We start from the raw sequence: 21,797 nt of genomic DNA, 5'->3' as shown, positions 1-21,797 counted from the left end.
TTCGATCAAAAAACTAAAACTTTGACCCAGTGTAAAACAAAATTCAGACCAGCTGGACTATAAGTTTATTCTACAAAAATAATCTACTCAACATGCCCTTTCAGAATTATAGGGTCGCTATTCTGTTCCAATCAAAAAGTCTCAATTTGTTGGACAGTGTAATTAATACTAATTTAATACATACATATTTATATTAAGAAAATAATTACAAACATATAATGTATCTAAAAATTATATATTTATGAAAATTTTTACTTTTAGTTAAATGATGACATTACACATTTATAAAAATGAGCTCATTTTTACAACAAAGATTATATTTGAAAAATAACATTTGGCTTTACCGCCAAAATATTTGTTTCCAATTTTGGAAATCTTTTCGTGTTTTTAATTCAAAGTATTCACCCACGATTTTTTTCATTTATTAGCTTTCAGAAAATGTCTATATACAGTATTATGAATAAATTTGCAGCAGTATTCATATACCGTGTACGAACTAGTGAATGGTTAAAGACATAGTGAATAAACAAATTTTTTATTTTACTTACATTCGAATAAAAGTTTCATAATTAAAAAAGCTTTTATTAAAAAAAAAATATATAATATTAGGGTATTCATTCGAGTAATGATCGTTCGATTAATCGAATAATTATTCGAACAATTTAAAAATGACCATTTTCGAATAAAGAATAATTCGAACAATTTTATGTTGAATAATCGAATAAAACGAATAAATAAATATACATATATATTTAAATTTATTAAATTGCATAACATTTTTTTTATTCCAAATTTAAATAAGTATGTAATGACCAGGGAAACCAAAATAAGCAAATGCATGTTTTTTCTGGTAAGTCTAATGAGCACATGGATAAGATATTTACAAGTTTCAGAACTATTTAAGAATATTGGCATCGATTTGTTAGTGCATATTTTTTCATATTTTACCCTTAAATGCATATTTTTGCATATGTTTGTTTTAAGAGTATATTTATGTCATATTTTTGCGTTTTTAGAGCATATTTTACTGTTTGACTTTATCAAAAACAAATTTTGTATTATTTATTTTTCGCTGTTGTGTTACAGGTTTTTACTTCCTTTGTTTAAAATTCAAAATTGAAAAATAAATGGCCATCTAAATATCTAATTTTAGTTCTAATTAAAAATTAAACATTCTAAGTGTTAAAGAAATATCATCTTTTAAATTTGCTCCTATAACATCAGTTGATGTCGAAAGAACATTTTCTATGTATAAAAATGTTTTCAGATCCAATAGACAACGATTTTTATTTGAAAATTTAAGTCAATATTTTGTAATTTATTGCAATAATAACCTTAATTGAAGAAGTGACTATATATTTATATAAAATATCATCAAAAAATACCTCTCGAGACCTTTACATAGCTTAAGTTCCTATAGTTTTTATCTTGTATTTATTTTTTGTTATACTTGTTTTAGTTCATGTTATTTTTGTTTATTTTATGTTAATTTACCTTTTTAGAAATGAATTGTATTGATTTTTTTAAATAAAAGTATATTTTTTGGTTAAAAATTATGTAAAAGTTTGTTTTTTAAGATCATATTTTTTAAATTTAAGCGCTTAAAACGCTTTTTTAGAGCATATTTCCGGTTTCCCTGGTAATGACTTAAAATAATTTTATTGTTTCTGAAATTCGAGAAATAGATGAGTGGTCCGATAGGTCCACCTATAAATATATGTATAAATATTACTGCAAGAAGTTAAAATTCTAAAAACAAGTCTTTCAAAATGTTTAATTTAGGACTTGAACCAATAAAAATAAAAGGTACGGAATAATATATTTGTTATTTAGTAAAAAAAAAGGCTGAATGATTTTAGAATTGATTTTGAAACAGAAATTTTAGGGCGAAATATTAGCAGAATTAATAATCAAAATATTAACTTAGATTAAAGATGTGTTGAAAGTAATTGCGAATATAATTTTGAAATTGTCGTCGAAATGTATATAAAATGTGTGTGAAGTTAGCTCCGACAGTTAGCTCCGTTTTTTAACATTAACTATGTTAATGTGTAAACATACCAGTGTTGCCACCATGAAAATTATAAACTACACATGTCTCATACCTAAATTACACATACAAGAAAAAATAACACATGTAAATTAGAGTGACAATCAGTTGTATGGAAAAAAATTTGCCGGGTGGAAGTAAGTTTTACTTAAAATTTTTAACAGTAAGGAAATTGGACTCATTCGCCTAAATATGGACAAAAAATTTGTTTTTCTTGAAAATCGCAAAATTTAAATCGTAGGTACGGAAAAACTGTAAGAGGTATTGACATAATTTTTTCATATTTTTATTCCCTATTTTGATCTCAATAAACCCCAATGTGATGATCGAAAAAATCTGAAATTTGTTTAACAAAATTTTTAAAAATTTGAAAATGGAGTTTTAAAACAGCCGTTAAAAAAATTATTTTTTTTGGCCATACCTGCGAATAGGTTAACGGTATCCTACGAAGACAAAAACTTATATACAAGTAAATATGGACATATTTTAAGTAAAAATGAGCTTTTATTTTAATTTTTCTCGAAATATATTAATTTTTTTTCCTAAATTTTTTGTTCAAGTGGCCTGAAACACGTTAATGGTCTGGCGAATTTGTAATAACTTTAACATTTTTTAACCAAATTTTGTCACTTATATCTCATTACAACGATAATTACGCACACATTTCAATTATTTTGCATTCAATTGCAAAAGTATTTATTTAGTAGCAAAATTTTTAAAATATCTGAAAAATTTGCATTTTTTCCGAATTTTGGCGATAATACAGTTTTTGGGTCATTTTGACACAAAGGAGATGCAGGGTTAACTTCCAAAAAAAAATTTTTAATGTAATATTCATTAATATAAATAAATCTATACATTTCTGGAAAACAATGCAGAAATTTAACGAGTTTCACCTATTTATCCCATATAAATAGTATAATTTTGCATATATCTGAACTTTGACCTCCATGCGCGTCCAGAAATCGTTGCCCGATTTGGCTCAAATTTTCAGCACTTAACATTTAGGCCTAGTGTCACAATATTCCACCCGGCACTCTTTGAAATCTAAAAAAAAAAATCGGCTGTCACTCTAATGTAAATAAATGTTCGTGATTTCAATAGGAGAAATTGTCTAAAATTGTCATGAATATAAAAGGTTTGTCACAGTGGACCCTGGGATGTTTGGACCAAATACGATCACTTTATTGTCAATGTACAATTTGCACTTGCGGTGATTTTAATTTATCCAGGAATTGGATATATGAGGGATATCAGCAATCTCTTTTTTTTAGTGAACTTTTCTAATTTAATGAATTCTTGAGATCAGTCAAATATATCAATCCCAAATACGCTTTTAACAAATATTAATCAATGTTCATTCGGAGATTGTTCGATTGGAAATTGTTACATTTCTATTAAAATTTAACAATATTTTAAAAATAGCACACTGTTTGCTTTCGAATTTGAATTTATTCCTAATTTATATTAAGTACTTTGAAATCAGTTTTGTTTTCCGTTTCAATAAATATTAAATAAATATTTTTTACTACTTGTTTAAAAATTATAGCTCTGATCATTTTCCTTCCCAGTAAAATCTGTAACGTTTATATTTTTAAAATTTGTAGTTATAAATTTGAAATAAAGCTTCCAAAATAGTAAATAGTAAAGTAAGTCAATTTTATTTAGACTTGCCAAATCGAATTCGGTAAAAAGCTTGACATTCAGAAGAAAAAGCTTGATTTTTCTTGACGTTAAAGAAAAAAACTTGATTTTTCTTGACAATTTAAAATGCAGTTAAATTAACAAAAGAAAAATTATATTATTTTTTATTTGATTTAATTTAAACAAATTTGGTACGTTTTTGAATATTTTACAGTGTTTGAAGATATATAAAGGGTATTTCAAATAAAACCGTTAAAAATACAACTATGTTAATACGTAAACAATTATTTATTAACAAAAACAAGTAATAAAATTACATTTAATTCAGACTTTTCATTACTAAATTAATGAGCAATTAATCAAACTCGTAGCATCTGGAGTAAGTAAATACTGCTGAAAATTTCATAAAAATTTTGTATAAGGAATTTATGCTCTTTGAAAAGCTAACTCTACGTAAAATATTTAAAATGAAAAATTATTTGAAAAATTTGTATGTAAAATTGTATGTTTGGGGATGCATATCGAGTGCCGGAGTATGCAATATGCATTTTATCGATGGCAAAATGGACAAATTTGTCTATCTCAACATTATGAAGCAAAATTTAGAGCAAAGTGCGAAAAAGTGAGTACAAAAAACATCTTTTCCATTTATCAACACTACGACCCCAAGCCCACATCAGGTTTTGCAAATATTTGGTTGATCCATAACTGTCCCAAGCTTATAGAAACTCCTACACAGAGCCCAGACTTTAATGCAATTTAGCATCTTTGGGAGGAATTAGCTAGGAGAGTGCATCAAATAAAATTTATCACGTTAGTTCAGATAAAAGAGTCCTTACTGGATGCATGGCCGGAAGTAAGCCAAAACATGGTAAAACCGATTCAAAAGCGATTACAGGTCATTTGAGACAACAAAGGATATGCAACTAAATACTTATCGCCCACTTTTGAATACCTATTTTACCCTGTCCGATTTTGTGTTTGGCGCAAGAAATTGATTTATTTTGGTTTTTATACAAAAGTTTACAGTTTTAATTATGCAAATTTTAGTTTTTGTTATTTTTTAGATATATAGGTATGTGGAGTTTGAATAGAAGCGAAAAAAATATTTTTTTTGCTACATACATAAACTTTTTTTGAACATTTATATCAGACAAACTCCTGTCTGATTTTGAGTTTGAGTCACTGTATATTTTTGAAAAATAAACAAAACTCGCCTGTTACCGCCACTGTCTATTTATATTTTTAAAAGTAATCGTTAACCTCTTTTGTATTATTGTTAACTTCACATTGTAAGAATTTTGTAAACGTCAAATTTATATACATATGTATTTGTTGAGTGAAATCTGTAAATTTGTGACATACTGTTTTTTATATATTGTAACTATTTAAAATTCCACGCGGTTAAAAATTACCTAAAGATTTCTACTATAAATAGAGTAATGGTGTCCATTTTTGGTGAGTTCGCAATTAGAAACAATAACCAAAAAACTGTTCTTGGCCACCATACCAAAAATAATTTTAACATAAGAGTTTTTTAACAACAGCGATTAAAAGATTAATAAATAAAATTAAATATTTTCTAAAACCTAAAAACTCTGTGTTTACAATCTATAGTGGAGACCAGGAGCTTATTCAACTTCAACAACTTTAAAATTATTTTTGTTACGTGTTAAAACAACCCTTAATCTGGATTTGGTTTATCTCGAAGAACACCAACTGGCTGATATACCGTAAGTCCTAATATCATGGATTCTTCATCTTCCTTACAGGGTCAACCACCAAATCTTCAAAACTCAAACAAAGAATCTTCCACCAACTGCAAAATTTGTAATGAACCATCAGACAACAGTAACGCCATATTCTGCGACAAATGTATGTTTGCTTTTCATTTAAAATGCGCTAGCGTCGACAGTAACCAACTTCAGCGAACATGGCTTTGCCAGGACTGTTCTACACAGCAACCAACAACCATAGATTCACCTCGTTCCGTACATAGCTGCTTTTCAAACTCATCACATGCGTCTCGATATATTCAACAAAACAAATCGTAAGTGACATTATAAACAATAATGCAAATGCAGAAATTAACACACAAACTCAAGTACCACAACCGCCAAATATTCCATATACTGGCCCAGTGTTTCCCATGCTGCCATCGTATACCTTTCGACCAAGCATGGACACATCACGGTACACTACAACAAATCCACAAACAAAACCAGCTCCGCCGCTTGATTTTCGTTATAATGAACCTACGTTTTAAATGTATGCAATGTTCAAAATAACCTCACGCACCAACAAATAAACGCACGTTTACGGGTATGCCTGAAGAATGGCCACTTTTTAGTTCAACATACGACTGGTCCACCAATATTTGTGGCTTAACTGTTGCAGAAAACTTGGTCCGCCTACAAAGAGCATTACGTGGAGAAGCTATGCGATCAGTCCAGCACATTTTAATCAACCCCACTTGTGTACCAGCTGCTATGTCCACTTTAAAACTGCTTTACGGCCAACCAGAAAAAATATTAAGTTCACTAAAAAACAAAATCAAATTAATGCCTGTTGTAAACACAAGAAAATTACACACAATTACATCTTTCGCCGTTGAAGTAAAGGGTTTGGAAACTACAATTAAAGCTTGTGGTTTATTAGATGAACTTAATAACTCTTCCCTATTGCAGGAATTAATTATCAAAATGCCATCTTATTTTCAATTGAACTGGGGTTCACACAAAACAGAATTGATAAAAAATAATAAGAAAGTAAATTTAACAGAATTTGCAAATTGGATTTATGATGTTGGTATTTCAGCAAGCAGCGTTAATATTGAGAGTAACAGCAGTACAACGACGTCAGCAGAGCTTCACTCAAACAAAATAAGAAATGTACATGTTAATACACACGAAGTACAGAACAAAAAAATTGTGTAGTCTGCTATGAACAGTGCAACAGTATTGAAAAGTGTAAAAAGTTCTTAGCCGCAGACAGAAATGAGAGATGGAATTTAGTGAGGAAGCTCAACCTCTGTAAACTTTGTTTACGTCGTCACTATGTCTGCTTTTAAACACAGCAAGTTTACTTGAAGCAAGTCTCGTCGATTCCCTTTTAAACTTGCTCGTCTGTTTACACACAGCAAGTCTGTGAGCAATTTTGTATGTCAAAACCTAATAGACGCCATATTGAAAATGAGAAAACAAAAGAAATTTGAAGAGACTTGCCAGTACAAGCAAGTGTGTACCCCTCTTCTTTCTTCTTGCCTCTCTCTCCTATAAACTCTAGACTTGCGCAAGAAAAATTGCCCTGTGTAAAAGCAGACTTAGGTATATGTAATAGTAACATTGTGTGTGGACATAAAGACTGTCAAATAAAACACAATTCGCTGCTGCACAAAATATCAGCTGATCACAATGAAGCAAATGTAGTACAAGAAGTCGAAAATCAAAACAAAAATGTTAACGTCAATTTACACGCTTCACACAGTGGTAACATAAGTGACCAAATTCGTTTAAAATTCTACCCATAACTATTTATGGTGCAAATAATAATTGCTTAAAAACATTTGCATTTATGGATGAGGGTTCATCAATCAGCCTAATTAATGAAAATATAATGAAAAACTTAAATTTAAAAGGTGATCCTGATCCATTATGTTTGAAATGGACAGGTAATATGGGGCGCAATGAAAATAATTCTCAGCGAGTAAATTTGCACATTTCTGGCCCAAATAAAATCAAATATACTTTACCAGTTCGCACGGTGAAACAACTATCTTTGCCCAGCCAAAGCATTAATTATAAACATTTGTGTAACCAATATCCACATCTTAAAGGTTTACCTATAAATGATTTTACAAATGCTGAACCAAGTGTTTTATTAGGTATAAATAATTTGAAGTTTTGTATACCAACACGAGTAAAAGAAGGTAAAAATAATGAGCCCATTGCTATTCGTACAAGCCTCGGGTGGCTTTTATGTGGTAACTCGAATATTGACCAAACAAAACAAATTGAATATAATTTTCATACGTGTGAATGCGATTGCCAAAATGATAATAAACTTAATTATTTAATAAAACAGTTTTATTCTCTTGAGATGGCTGGTATTACTAATACAACTTCTATGATTGGTAAAGATGACCAAAAAGCAATCGATTTATTAGAAAAACATACTAAACAGATATCCAATCGCCATTATGAAACAGCTTTACTGTGGCGAGGTAAGACCTCCATGGTGGTCTTTAGACATAGCGAACACTAGGCGTAATTGTCGTAAACTATTCAACGAGGCGAAAAGATCAGGCAACTGGTCAATGTATAAGTCTATGTTGAACAAATTTAAGAATATGGTCAGGAGCGCGAAACGTAAGTCCTGGAGGAATTTCTGCAGCGGCGTCGAAAGTTCCTCTGAGACAAATCGTCTGCGCAAGATCTTATCGAAAACACCAACTGTTCAAGGTTATATTCAGAAACAGGATGGTAGGTGGACTACTGATGGACGTGAGACACTAGAAGTACTCATGGACACTCATTTTCCGGGGAACTTGCCTCCAGATATTGCTAGTGCATCCCAACCGAACAATCGGACAACTTCGTCAATTATACTTGACGAACATTTGATAAAATGGGCCATACGGAGTTTTGACTCTTACAAGTCTCCGGGCCCAGATGGTATAATACCCGCTGATCTACAGAATAATATAGATCTAGTCACTCCTTGGCTGATAACTATCTATCATGCCTGTCTTGCATGGTCCTACATACCAAAACTGTGGACCGAATGCACTGTGACATTCATTCCGAAAGGGGGGAAAGCGTCACACACCAAAGCAAAAGATTTCAGACCGATAAGTCTATCATCATTCTTGCTGAAAACCCTTGAAAGAATCATCGACATCCACATACGAGTGTCTTTGAAACAAGGATCAGTATCGCCCTCTCAACACGCCTACATGAAAGGCAAATCCGTTGAGACAGCACTTCACTCCTTAGTGGGATATATTGAGAAATCCCTTGAATTTGGTAATTTCTCGTTAGTGGCCTTTCTGGATATAGAAGGAGCCTTCAATAACGTAGAATCTGCAACTATCGTTTCAGCTCTACAGGATCTTGGTTTAGACCAATCAACTGTAAGGTTCATCACAAACCTTCTACGATACAGGATCATTCGCTCCGAAAAGGGAACGGCAGTGATCACGAGAATGGCCAATAGGGGTACACCTCAGGGAGGTGTCTTATCACCACTTCTGTGGAATCTGGCCATAAATTGTCTGCTCAGGAAATTGGATCTCTTAGGTTATAAAAGTGTCGCCTACGCGGATGACGTCGCGGTGGCAGTCTCTGGGATCCACTTGGACACGATATCACAACGCCTGGAACATGCACTCAGTATACTGAGTCGGTGGAGTACGGACAGTGGATTGAGTGTAAACCCAGGCAAAACTGAACTTGTACTGTTCACAAGGAGGTACAAGATTCCTCATTTCTCGCTTCCCCGATTAAATGGTGTTGAACTAACACTATAGACAGTGGCTCGACGTGTATGCTATTCGAGAGAGTGTTAAGGAGAATGGCAATCCTGATAACAGGAGCTTTAAGAACGACCGCAACAAAGTCGCTCTTTACTATATTGAACTGGATCCCTGTGGATCTTATGGCAAGAAAAATGGCATTTACTTCTGCCTTTAGGCTAAACGCGATTGGTGCGTGGAAACACGATCCATATGGTCACGCCAGCATAATAGGTAGTATTCAGACTCTTCCGGAGAATATCGATTACTGCATTTCTAGGCCCTTCATAGCGAGGAATTTCGATTTCTCAATTCCGTGTGGTACGGAAGCAATGAACGGGCCCTTACATGACACAACGGGTCTCTCAGTCTATACGGACGGTTCTGTGAAGGGAGATCGAGTTGGCGTAGGTGTCTATATTCGGGAACTCGATATTAGGTTATCTTTCAGACTTCCGAATGAATGTAGCATTATTCAGGCTGAATTATCGGCCATCAAAAGGGCGGCTAACTGGCTTAGTTATAACAAGATATCTGACAGGGATATTTGTATATATACTGACAGTCAGGCAGCTATAAAATCCCTGACAGGTGTATACACAACATCTAACTTAGTCCAGGAATGCCGGGCATCCTTAAACAGGATGGCGAGACATTCAATAGTCGTACTCAAGTGGGTACGGGGACACGGGGATATTACTATTACGGGCAACTGTGTTGCCGATGATCTGGCGAGAAAAGGCGCCATGTTACCTGACGGAGACATAGATTTCCTATGTGGGATTCCGTTATCCAAATGCAAGCTACAAATTTGTAACTTCTACTATGAGCTCGCTCAGGCAAGATGGGACTGTGAACCCACATGCACTATGACCAGGACGATATGGCCCCGACTAAATCGGGGACGGACAATTCATCTTCTTGGCTTTACACGCTCACAATTGAGTGGTGTAGTGGCGGTCATAACTGGACACTGCACCTTTGGTAACCACGCTAGGAGACTTGGTTTGCCGTACCACGACTTCTGCAGAAGTTGTCAAAATGAGGAGGAGGATGAAACTATTTTTCATCTTCTTTGTCATTGTCCGGCATTAGGAGATCTACGCCTAAGGTTTCTGGGGCATCGTTCCCTTGATAGTCTCTCTGAGCTCTCGAATATGAGGTTTGAGGGCATTAGTGCCTTTATAGGTAGAAGTAATTGGTTGAAAAGACCAGACACGGGGATCACTTTAGAGTGACCCAATGATCGCCGACTCATTGGCACGTAAATTCTCCAAGATCTCCTCCCTCTCTTTTTCTTCTTACATCTCCTCCTTAACTTCTTCAATCTTCTTCTTCTCCCTTTTTCACTTATATCTGTCCCTCTTTCTTCTTCTTTCTTCTACTTTCAGGTAACACAAAAGGACCATTGATGGACCCATGTGAGCTGCTCTTTCTCTCTTCCTTATTTCGTGGCTGCCTGGAAAACCTAACCTAACCTACTGTGGCGATATAATAATGTCAAATTACCCCAAAGCTTTGATATGGCTAAGAAAAGATTACTGTGCCTTGAGAAATCTTTGAAAAACAATAGAGAATTATTTGATATATTTGAAAAAACAATTACAGAATATTTAAATAAAGGATATATAACAAATGTCAAGCAAAACTATAATGATGAAAAAATAGATCAAAATGTGTGGTATTTGCCAATATTTCCCGTGTTCAATAAAAATAAACCGAATAAAACCAGAATAATATGGGACGCAGCTGCAAAATCGAATGGTGTTTCTTTAAATAATTTTCTGCTCAAAGGTCCTGACATGTTGGCGTCGCTTCCATCTATTCTATTTCGATTCCGTCAAAGAAAAGTAGCTGTATGCGGCGATATAGAACAAATGTTTCATCAGATTTTTATTCGCAAAGAAGATCGTAATGTACAGCGGTTTTTGTGGCGCAGTTGTGATGGAAATAAGGAACCAGATGTGTACATTATGAATGTGTTGATTTTTGGAGCATCATGTGCACCTTGTATATCACAATACGTAAAAAACCTAAATGCGTCAAAATTTGAAAATAAATATCCTGAAGCCGCTGCTGCCATAAAAGATAATCACTATGTAGATGATTTTTTAGCTTCGACGGATAGTACAGAAGACTAGCAAAAGATGTTAGATACATCCATAGTCAAGCCGGTTTTAACATTAGAAATTGGTGTTCTAATAGCAACATTGTATTACAAGATTTAAATTCAAAGAAATCCACCAATAATATTTGCCTAAATATTAGCGATGGCCTTGATACAGAAAAAGGGCTTGGCGTATTCTGGGTTCCCGTTGACGATATGATAACATTTAAACTTTCATTATCAATTCTTAATAGTGACATTTTCCTCGGGAAAAAACAGCCAACAAAACGAGATGTTTTAAGAATTTTAATGAGTATATACGACCCCCTAGGTCTAATTGGAAATGTTCTTATGTACTTAAAGATAGTTCTACAGGAAGTATGGAGAAGTGGTGTAGAATGGGATGAACCCATTTTAGAAGAGCAACACATTAAATGGAAAAACTGGATAACATTTTTACCACAATTAAACAAAATTAATATACCCCGTTGCTATCTTCAAGAATTACCAAATTACAACAACATTGACGTTCAGTTACACACATTCGTTGATGCCAGCGAAAATGGCTATGCTGCTGTGTCGTATTTTAGAATCTTTAATGGTAATAAAGTTGTCGTATCATTAATTGGGTCGAAAACTAGAGTCGCACCATTGAAAGTAGTTTCAATACCACGATTAGAACTGATGGCGGCTGTAATTGGTGCCCGATTAGCCAATACCATTATTCAAAATCATTCTGTCAATATTAATAGAAAGGTATTTTGGTTAGATTCGCAAACTGTCTTGAGTTGGATACGCTCAGACCACCGAAAATAACATCAGTTTGTTGCCGTACGAATAAGCGAGATTTTAGACAATTCTGAGATAAACGAATGGTTATGGATATCTGGGAAAAATAATGTGGCTGACGAAGCAACTAAGTGGGCGAAGAAACCAGATATATCAGATTCTAGTTCTGGTCCAGAATTTCTTAAATTTCCTGAAAATAAATGGCAAGTTAAAATTACAAATTTATTACAAACATAACTGGAATTGAAACAACATAGTCTGCTTATACAAAGTGTAGAACTATTTATTAACGCTGAACGCTTTTCTCGCTGGTGTAGAGTTTTACGAACGACTGCATTTGTAATTCGCTTTTGTAATCGTCTGAAAACCAAACAAATAGATGGAGTTAACACAAGATGAATTATTCAAGGCCGAATTAATTTTATTGAAACAAGCTCAACAACAAACGTTTTGTAATGAAATAAAGTGTATTCAACAGAACAAAAATTTACCAAAAACTAGCTTTTTATTTAAACTATCTCCATTTATTGATAATACTGGTGTACTTCGTGTGGCTGGAAGGATTGAAAATGCAGACATACCTGAAGAATTTAAGCATCCAGCTATTTTACCAAAATATTGTCGCATTACAAAACTACTAATATTGCACTACCATAATATGTACCATCATATTAACCACGAGACCGTCGTAAATGAAATACTGCAAAGATATTATATCCCAAAACTAAGAGTTGTTTGTAAACTTGTTGTACGACAATGCCAGATGTGTATAGTGAAAAATGTTTTGCCAGTGTTTCCTCAAATGGCTAAGTTGCTCAGAGCTCGCCTTGGTGCCTTTCAGTCGCCTTTCACTTTTACGGGTCTGGATTTTTTTGGTCCCCTATATGTTACAGTGAATCGCCATAAGGAAAAAAGATATGGCGCTTTATTTACATGCCTGACAATTAGAGCTGTCCACATTGAAATTGTCCATACTCTCAACACAAGCTCATGTATTATGGCGATCCGTAATTTTACTGCACGTCGAGGACAACCAAGAGAATTTTTCAGCGATAATGGGACAAACTTTGTGGGGGCTGATCGTGAATTACAGGAAGCTTTGAAGGAGGTGAACAAAAATTAATTGGTTCGTAACTTTACCAATTCAATTACAAAGTGGAATTTTAACCCACCATCTGCCCCCATATGGGCGGGGCCTGGGAACGTTTGGTCCGTTCCGTAAAAACGGTCCTTTACAAAATAAAACATGAAAGGTGCCCATGTGATGAAACGTTAAAAAGTATGATGGCTGAGGAGGAAACCATTATTAACTCCCGACCATTAACTTATGTTCCAGTTGAAAGCGAAAATGGAGAAGCCATAACACCTAATCACTTTCTTTTGGGAAGTTCAAATGGCATTAAGCCTCTTGCTACATATGATGATGACGGTGTTGTTTTGCGAGAATGTTGGTTACGTTGTCAGCAGTATGCAGATATATTTTGGAGAAGATGGGTGACCGAATATTTGCCAACATTAACTTGCAGATCGAAGTGGTTCGAGAAAGCTAAACCATTAGCTATTGGCGAATTGGTGGTAGTGGTTGACCCTGCAAATCCAAGGAATGTGTGGCCCAAAGGACGAATCATAGAAGTATACAAGTCTGCAGATGGTCAAGTACGTAAAGCTAAAGTCATGACGACGTCTGGTATTTTAGAGAGACCTGCAGCTAAACTGGCAGTTTTGGACGTGGCTCAGCAAATGGAGTAAGTCGTCAACATACTTTTCGTCTTACTGGGGAGGGGTGTTACCGCCACTGTCTATTTATATTTTTAAAAGTAATCGTTAACCTCTTTTGTATTATTGTTAACTTCACATTGTAAGAATTTTGTAAACGTCAAATTTATATACATATGTATTTGTTGAGTGAAATCTGTAAATTTGTGACATACTGTTTTTTATATATTGTAACTATTTAAAATTCCACACGGTTAAAAATTACCTAAAGATTTCTACTATAAATAGAGTAATGGTGTCCATTTTTGGTGAGTTCGCAATTAGAAACAATAACCCAAAAACTGTTCTTGGCCACCATACCAAAAAGAATTTTAACATAAGAGTTTTTTAACAACAGCGATTAAAAGATTAATAAATAAAATTAAATATTTTCTAAAACCTAAAAACTCTGTGTTTACAATCTATAGTGGAGACCTGGAGCTTATTCAACTTCAACATCGCCTATGTTTTTGATGAAAAAAATTCTAAAATTCCTTTTTAGCTTGACAAATTAAATTTTTTCTTGATTCTTGACATGCATTGAAAAAGCTTGACAATCAAGACAAATCAAGCCGGTCTGGCAACCCTAATTTTATTGTTTGTTATTTAAAACACACACCAGAAACCAGACAGACAATAGCATAAACACAAAACAGTTCTAACGGGTACAAAAAATAACTAGTAACAATTTGTAAATAAATTTTTCTCACACAAATTCCTACGTTATTGTGTTTATACCTTTCACCTTCGTGAATATTCTGGATCCTTATAGATAGTGGAGACGGTTAAGCCATGTCCGTCTTTCTGTTGAAAACCCCAGATATATTCGGGATCCAAATCTTGAATAATTCTGTCAGACATGCTTTCGAGAAGTTAAATATTTAAAATCCATCCATAAATAACGGAGATATGAGCAAAAATCTGAGACAACCTCTGAAAATTTCATAAAAAAAAGACGGGCCTTTTCGGAAATGCATCACTGCGCTGCATCTGATGCGCAGTACATTCTAAAATGCAAAAGTTGCCAACACTGCATGCTTTGACAAAAAAGCAACAAAACGTATGTTTGGATGTGTGTTGGTTTCATTGCTTTGCGTGTTTTGTTTTGACAAAAAAGCAACAATACGTATTAAAGACCTGCACAAGCTGCATTGTTTAACACGAAGACAATTGCCACATGATGCTTTTGTCATGTCATGTTATGTTCTTTTACCTACTTAACAGCAACACGCAAAGGCAATGTATATCAAAACAAAAAACAAACGCAGCATCATTTTAACAACATCATAACACACACAACATTAAAAAAATTAACAGATGCATGGATGACATGGAAAATAATTTCAAGTCATTTAAATCATGTATGAGGCCTTTTTTGTATGAGATGATTTCAATTCACTTGTAGTATTTATTGTGTGCAATAAGAAAAAATCTATATTAATATATAAATGTCTTTGTAAGTTTGTTGGTTTGTTTATTTGTTTGAGCATCACGCCTAAACGGCTGAACCGATTTTATTGAAATTTGGAACGTAGATAGATCCTTACTGGGAAGCGTCAATAGGCTATATATTTTTGTACTACGACAGGGCTAGCGAAGCGCACCGAGTCAAGCTAGTTGACTATAAAAATACAACTGAAATTTATATTATATAGTAGGTCAAAATAAAAATACGAAAGTACACCAATGGGTTTTTTCAATGTTGTTTTGGAAAATTTTACAATATTTAGTAATATTACCTGTTATATTATTACTTTAAAAGGAATACGTGGAATATAAGCCATAAAATGCCAATAATTTTCATGGAATTAAAAATGTAATGTGTTTCACATACATATTTTAAATACTACCTGACTTAGGTACAACCGCTCGAATATTATTAACGGGACATTTAATAATTACATTGCTAAATAAAATAAAACTTCATGAACAAAGCCAATTGGCCTATTAGACGGTGTTTAATTAAAGAAAATTAAATTAATGTATAAATCCTTAACGGTGAAGTTTATAATATATTTAATGTTTAAATTTAATGAAGTGTCTCTGAATCGTTCGCGGCATAATTGCTACAAAAATATAAATCTACTAAAATGATCCAATGGAACAAAAGCAACTGCCCAACGATTTGAAGAAAAAGTGTAGGGCATTTATTGCGTAACTTCACAGAATTTTTTTCCCTATTTTTTGTTTTCAAATAAAATCTAGAAGGCTTGAACAAAATTATTTAAATTTTCTAGTATATTTTTATGTTATTCAAAAATGTTTGAAATTTTTCTTGGAAAATATTTAATTTTTTTATGATTTTCAGCTATACAATGAGAAAATATGTATACGTTTCAGACTTTTCTATACATTTAGAAATATTGGCCAATATTGGGATATTATACAAAAATATTTGAACTACATAATGCAATTTATTATAAAATAGCAACAAATTTGTGTAAAAAAATTAAAAATTTCCTTCATGTACAAATTAATAATATTTATGAACATGTTCTTATTCTGAATGAAAAAAGTTTGGAAAAAATTCATGTTCGATTAATAATATTTATTAAAAAATTCATTCCAATTATGAATTTCTTTTTCCTGTGTTACACTTTATTATTTATATTTTTAAAAATCCTTATATTATTTGTTCTAAATATTTAAAAAAAAATATATAATGCTAAATAATAATAGTTCTCAGATTTTCACAGTTCAGCAGTTATGTACAATTTCATTCTGCTATGCAATTTTATTCTGCCTAACAATGCGACACTTGTTAACATCAATTCAATTCAAGCTACCACACATAACAACAGCATCATCAATAGTTATAGACATGACATGGCACAACAAGGTTTTCGCGGCGCAATGACATGGTACAACATGGTTTTTGCGGCGCGATGACATTGAACAACATGATGTGCGCGTCCACACAACAAAACAAAGCATCAAATTTTGAAGTAAGACATTTTTCTACAAAATGTTGTCTTGTGCAGGCCTTTAATACGTATGTTTGGATGTGTGTTGGTTTCATTGCTTTGCGTATTTTGTTTTTTGGTGTTTTGTTTCGTTTGTAACTTCTACAATTTTTAAAAGTGTTCTTGGTATATTTAGGATGCTGTACTGAAAGTGGGCAATATACATACATATATACTAATTATTATAAAATATAATAATGCATCCACAACAAAGGTAAAGGGTATATAAGATTCGGCATAGCGAATATAGCACTCTTACTTGTTTTCTCTTAAGATTGGCTAACGTTACCCCGAAATAACTGCAATTACCGTTACCGATATAATAGTTTATACCGTTATCTGTAAATACCGGTACCCTTATACTATAAACAATTTAAAATTATAATTGAAAATTAACGTTTTTCCAATAAAAATTTGTAATAACTTGTAAAAATGTATAAGTTATTGAATACTATTTGTTGTTTTATATTTTTTCATGTTGGAATTAAAAGTCTTTAATATAAACTAAAATTTAGTTTCTATTACCAATATTACGCAAGCAAAACTATCACTAATGGCGAAATGACCACTTGGAAAACCAAACATAGCAATCTCCAAATTACTTATCGTATTTTTCTGCAAACCTTAATGTTAATTTTGTTAAAACTTGAGTCATATCCTCATATAATAATTCCATTATACTGAGTAACAAACGAGTAATAATAAATATGAATACATTTAGAAATACTGGATTTTTTATTTATCAACTAAAATAGAGGATATATGTAGCTACTTTCCCTCATATAAACGTACATATTTATTTCAGTCGGTTTTAAAATCTGAACAATCCATAATTCATTCATTCAATTAAAATCCAAAATGTAGATAAAAGACATACATTGACAATATATTTTGGATATAATTGCAATTTAAAATTACACATGAATTAAAATTACACATGGATTACACATTCACTCAATTACACATGGGCTACACATCCAAGTTAAAATTACACACAATCACCCCTGTTCTCATTTCAGAACTAGTTGCCATTAGAACGATTTTGTAAAATCACACGAAATTGAAATTTGGTGTTCTCAAATCGTATAAACTTCGAATATTCGAAATTAGTTTTCGAAGTGGCAAAATATAAAAACATCTGATTTTCTTGTCAATACTATTGCTTCATAATAATTCATTTGTAAAGAAGCACTATGTCAAAGATCATGTGGAAGGTCATTGATTTGATGGAAAGCACACTATGTTCGACTTGGATAACACTAAAGATGACAGAAACTCAAACAAGGACGTCAAAATTACATTTTTTGGAAAAATTTGGTATACCAAACGTAATTGGGTGCGTTGATGGCACCCATGTCAGGATAATTCGACCATCATCAGACGAATCCCTTTTTTATAATCGTAAATGGTACTTTAGTATCAACGCCATGATCGTAAGTGTATATGCATAGATAATTTGTTAATTTTTTAACATATTTGTTTAGGTTTGTGATTATGAAATGCGGATTAGAGCAGTGGATGCTTGTCACCCTGGTTCATGTCACGATGCCTTTATCTGGCGGATGAGTGAGGCCAAAAAATTTTATCGTCGAAAATAGTGAAAATATAATTGTCCTTGGGGACTATGGATATGGATTGGAACCATATCTTATGACGCCGTACAGAAACCCAGAATTTGGTACCAATGAACATTTATTTAATCAAAAACACTGTTCTGGCCGTAGTATAATTGAAAGGACAATTGGTAATTTAAAAAGCCGCTTTCGTTTCTTACTAAGCACAACACCGCAGAAGGTGGTGAAAATAATTAATGTATGTTGTGAAATGCACAATATTTGCAAAAGCTACAACATTCCAATGGATGACTTCATAGTTCAAGACACAGATCATGGAGAATATGCAATGGAAGATGATGGCATTCCTGAAAACATTGTGTTAGAACCAACCATAATAGAAGATGCAGTAACAATACGCAACAACATTGCCAACAGTTTAAGATCAAATTAAATTTGTTTTATTATATAAAATCACTTTTATTAAAAAAAATAACAACATTTTTTGTACTGAATTCAGGTCATAACAACTTAAAATATTAATTCAAATACATACAGTATACATTTTTGTATATTTTTATATAAAATAATCTTTAAATATAAGAGAATGAAACTATCCCTCTTATTTAGCAAATCAATTTACCAACTTTTGGGAATATTTTTAGATACTTTTTTAATGTTTAAAAATATGTATGGAAATATTTTAAAATGTAGTTGAGGTAATTTCCAAAATAAGGGGATTAATTCTTAAACGTTTAAAAAAATAGTTAAGTTTATTGTTTGTAATAGTTCTATCTAACTTCTTCTTTTCAATTTGTTGAAGTTGGATCTCCAGTTTCTGCACCTTATGTTTTTGATTTTGAATGAAGTGAGTATATTCTTGATAACGTTGTTTCATAGATTCTTCTAGCTTTGCTTGTTTTATTTCTATTATTTTGTCATATTTGTCATAGATTTCCAATATTGTCCAACTATTGTCCAATACTTTCAAGGCAACCAACCAATTGTTCATTAATTTCACGTAATTTTACCATTTCGATCCCAACGTTTTCTATTTGTTTAGTTTCGTTCTCCATTAAATGCTCGTACTCATCTTGTCGTTTTCTTTTGAGAGGAGTTTTAATATATGTCGATGCCTGGACCACATTTCCTCAAGCACAATTTTGTCTCCTTTAAAAAAACCTCTAGTCACTCCTGAATTCTCAGACATAAATTTGAGGATTATCTCATCTTGTTTGGCATTTCTATGTTTGCCCCTACAAAGATGATATTTTTTATAAAATATACGAATTAAATTCTCACAAATATGTAACTTACATTTTGTTTTTTATCACCAAAACTATTTTTTAAACAAATTTTCTTTTTTTTAAATTCTGTTACCGCGTATTTTATCACCATATGATCGAACATATGTTTAAATGTCATATGTTCTGATAGAGATGTCACATGTAAGTTCCTCAAATAAGGTAATTTTGTTTTGGTACAAAAATGTTGTAAAACAGATTTACAACGTTTTTTAACTTTATTAGAATGTTATTTTACACTTAATTTACTTGTTTCAAAATTTAATTATAACCAAGCAATTGCAACAAATGTTAACTGAATTACGCTGGCACCACTATTTTTATCAATGTTTATTTATATTGGCAGCGCTGGTTTTTCGAACTTTAATAAACATAATTCTGATTTGACAAAATTTTGTAAATTTTAATCAATATTTATTTAAAACCCTAATTTATTGATAGTTATTACAAAATATGTTAATCTTAACATTTCAAAATATGAAATACATTTCATATTAATGGTTTTTCATATTTATTTTATGGTGAAAGCAAAATATCTTTAAAAAAAGCATTTAAATATGCGTTACCGATTTAGTTTGCTCATTTTCAAGAAAAAACGAATGAAATGAATTAGTTTTTTTAAATAATTTTTTAATGTATAAACATTATACCAAAAATGAAAATATAACCAGAAATAAATAAAAAAAGAATGAATTTTAAATAATAGGCACTAAATGTATAATATAATGGATATTTGTTAGAAAAAAATGATGTTCTATTTACATTCGATAAGATTTTTTTACACGGAATAAAACGAATAAAAAAAGGAAAAAACGTTCTGATTTGATCGCAAGAACACGAAAAATTTCGAAAATTTTCACTTTCGTTCTGATTGTAAAACCAGAACATGAAGTGGCAACACTGAAACATACACTAACATACCTCGTACTCAAAGACTGTTAGGTTAACAGAGCTGCATTATTTTCAGCTCATTTAACATTTTATGATTTAAAACCAAAAAAAAAATTGTTTTACCGATCATTCAGTTTAAATATATAATAATAAATTTTTTACAAATTAAATAATTATTTATGAACTATCGTTGATGTATTTGCTTTTAGCATATTTTTGGACCAGATACATGAGAGACACATGAACATTAAAAAATTCTAAAATGTGGTACTAGTTTTCAGAAATGTATAGTTTATATTCAGAATTTATTTCATATTAATTTAAAAATAGTGAAATTTCAGATTTTGTTAAAAGAGTCACATGGAAAATTTGAAAAAATGGTTACATTTTGGAATTGTGCTCGATCTAGTCCTAATACGGTGGAAAGCCATTACTTCAGAGAGTCAAATTACTCCGATCTGAAATAAATTCTGAATATAAGCTAAACAGTTCTGAACTTTATGAACCAATGGCTTTCCATCCCATTTGGACTGTATAGAGCACAATCTCAAAATATAAATATTTTTTAAAAATTTCAATGAAATTCATGTAAAAATGCTATCTAAAATTTTTTAAAGCCTAGCTCCAAAACGGAAACTAAAGAGTTTGCTAGTTAATTGTTTTGGTATTGTTCGGGAGTGAATATGATCAAAATATTTCTGATGAAAATTTAATGATGGACTTTGTTTTTCTTTAACAATAAAATATTAAAAAACCAGCATCAAAACTTCATTCTTTACTTTTTTTAAAAAAAAATAAATTATTCGAATAAATCGATTAATTTTAAATGTGTGATCGAATTATTCGAACAAGTTAAAATCTTATTCGAATTATTCGTTTTATTTGAACAAGAGAAAACTCGAATAATTTGAATACCCTAGACAATTTCATATGTTTAGCTTATTTCGTACTACTTTAATAATGTAAAAATGCCTTCAAATTCCCCAATGGGATTTTACAGACAATAAAGTTAAGTTAATATTTTTTTAATTTAAATTGCGGATATTATTTATAGGCACATGCGTATTCACAAAAAAATTTCTGATTTTTATACTCTAATGGTGTTTTCTTTTCTGACACAAAATGTTGCCATATATTGTGTACCATTTATTAAATGTTACCCATACCCTCATAATGTGTTGCATTTTTAACGATCACAATAGAACAAAATCATTACCATTTATGCAATT

The 21,797-nt window shown here is 31.8% G+C and overlaps 1 protein-coding gene and 1 pseudogene across 1 annotated transcript in view; one reads left to right on the top strand and one right to left on the bottom strand.

The window, feature by feature from the left end:
* The window catches only part of bs (blistered), a 62,046-nt gene that overhangs the window by 6,060 nt on the left and 34,189 nt on the right, over positions 1 to 21,797 (bottom strand). The gene's annotated exons all lie outside the window — the stretch shown is intronic.
* On the top strand, positions 18,014 to 18,868 carry LOC135961559 (putative nuclease HARBI1; annotated as a pseudogene).

Source organism: Calliphora vicina, chromosome 5, assembly GCF_958450345.1.
Source record: "Calliphora vicina chromosome 5, idCalVici1.1, whole genome shotgun sequence".
NCBI classification, from domain to species: domain Eukaryota; kingdom Metazoa; phylum Arthropoda; class Insecta; order Diptera; family Calliphoridae; genus Calliphora; species Calliphora vicina.
Note: the sequence above shows the minus strand (reverse complement) of the source record. Positions and strands in the feature narration are given on the sequence as shown.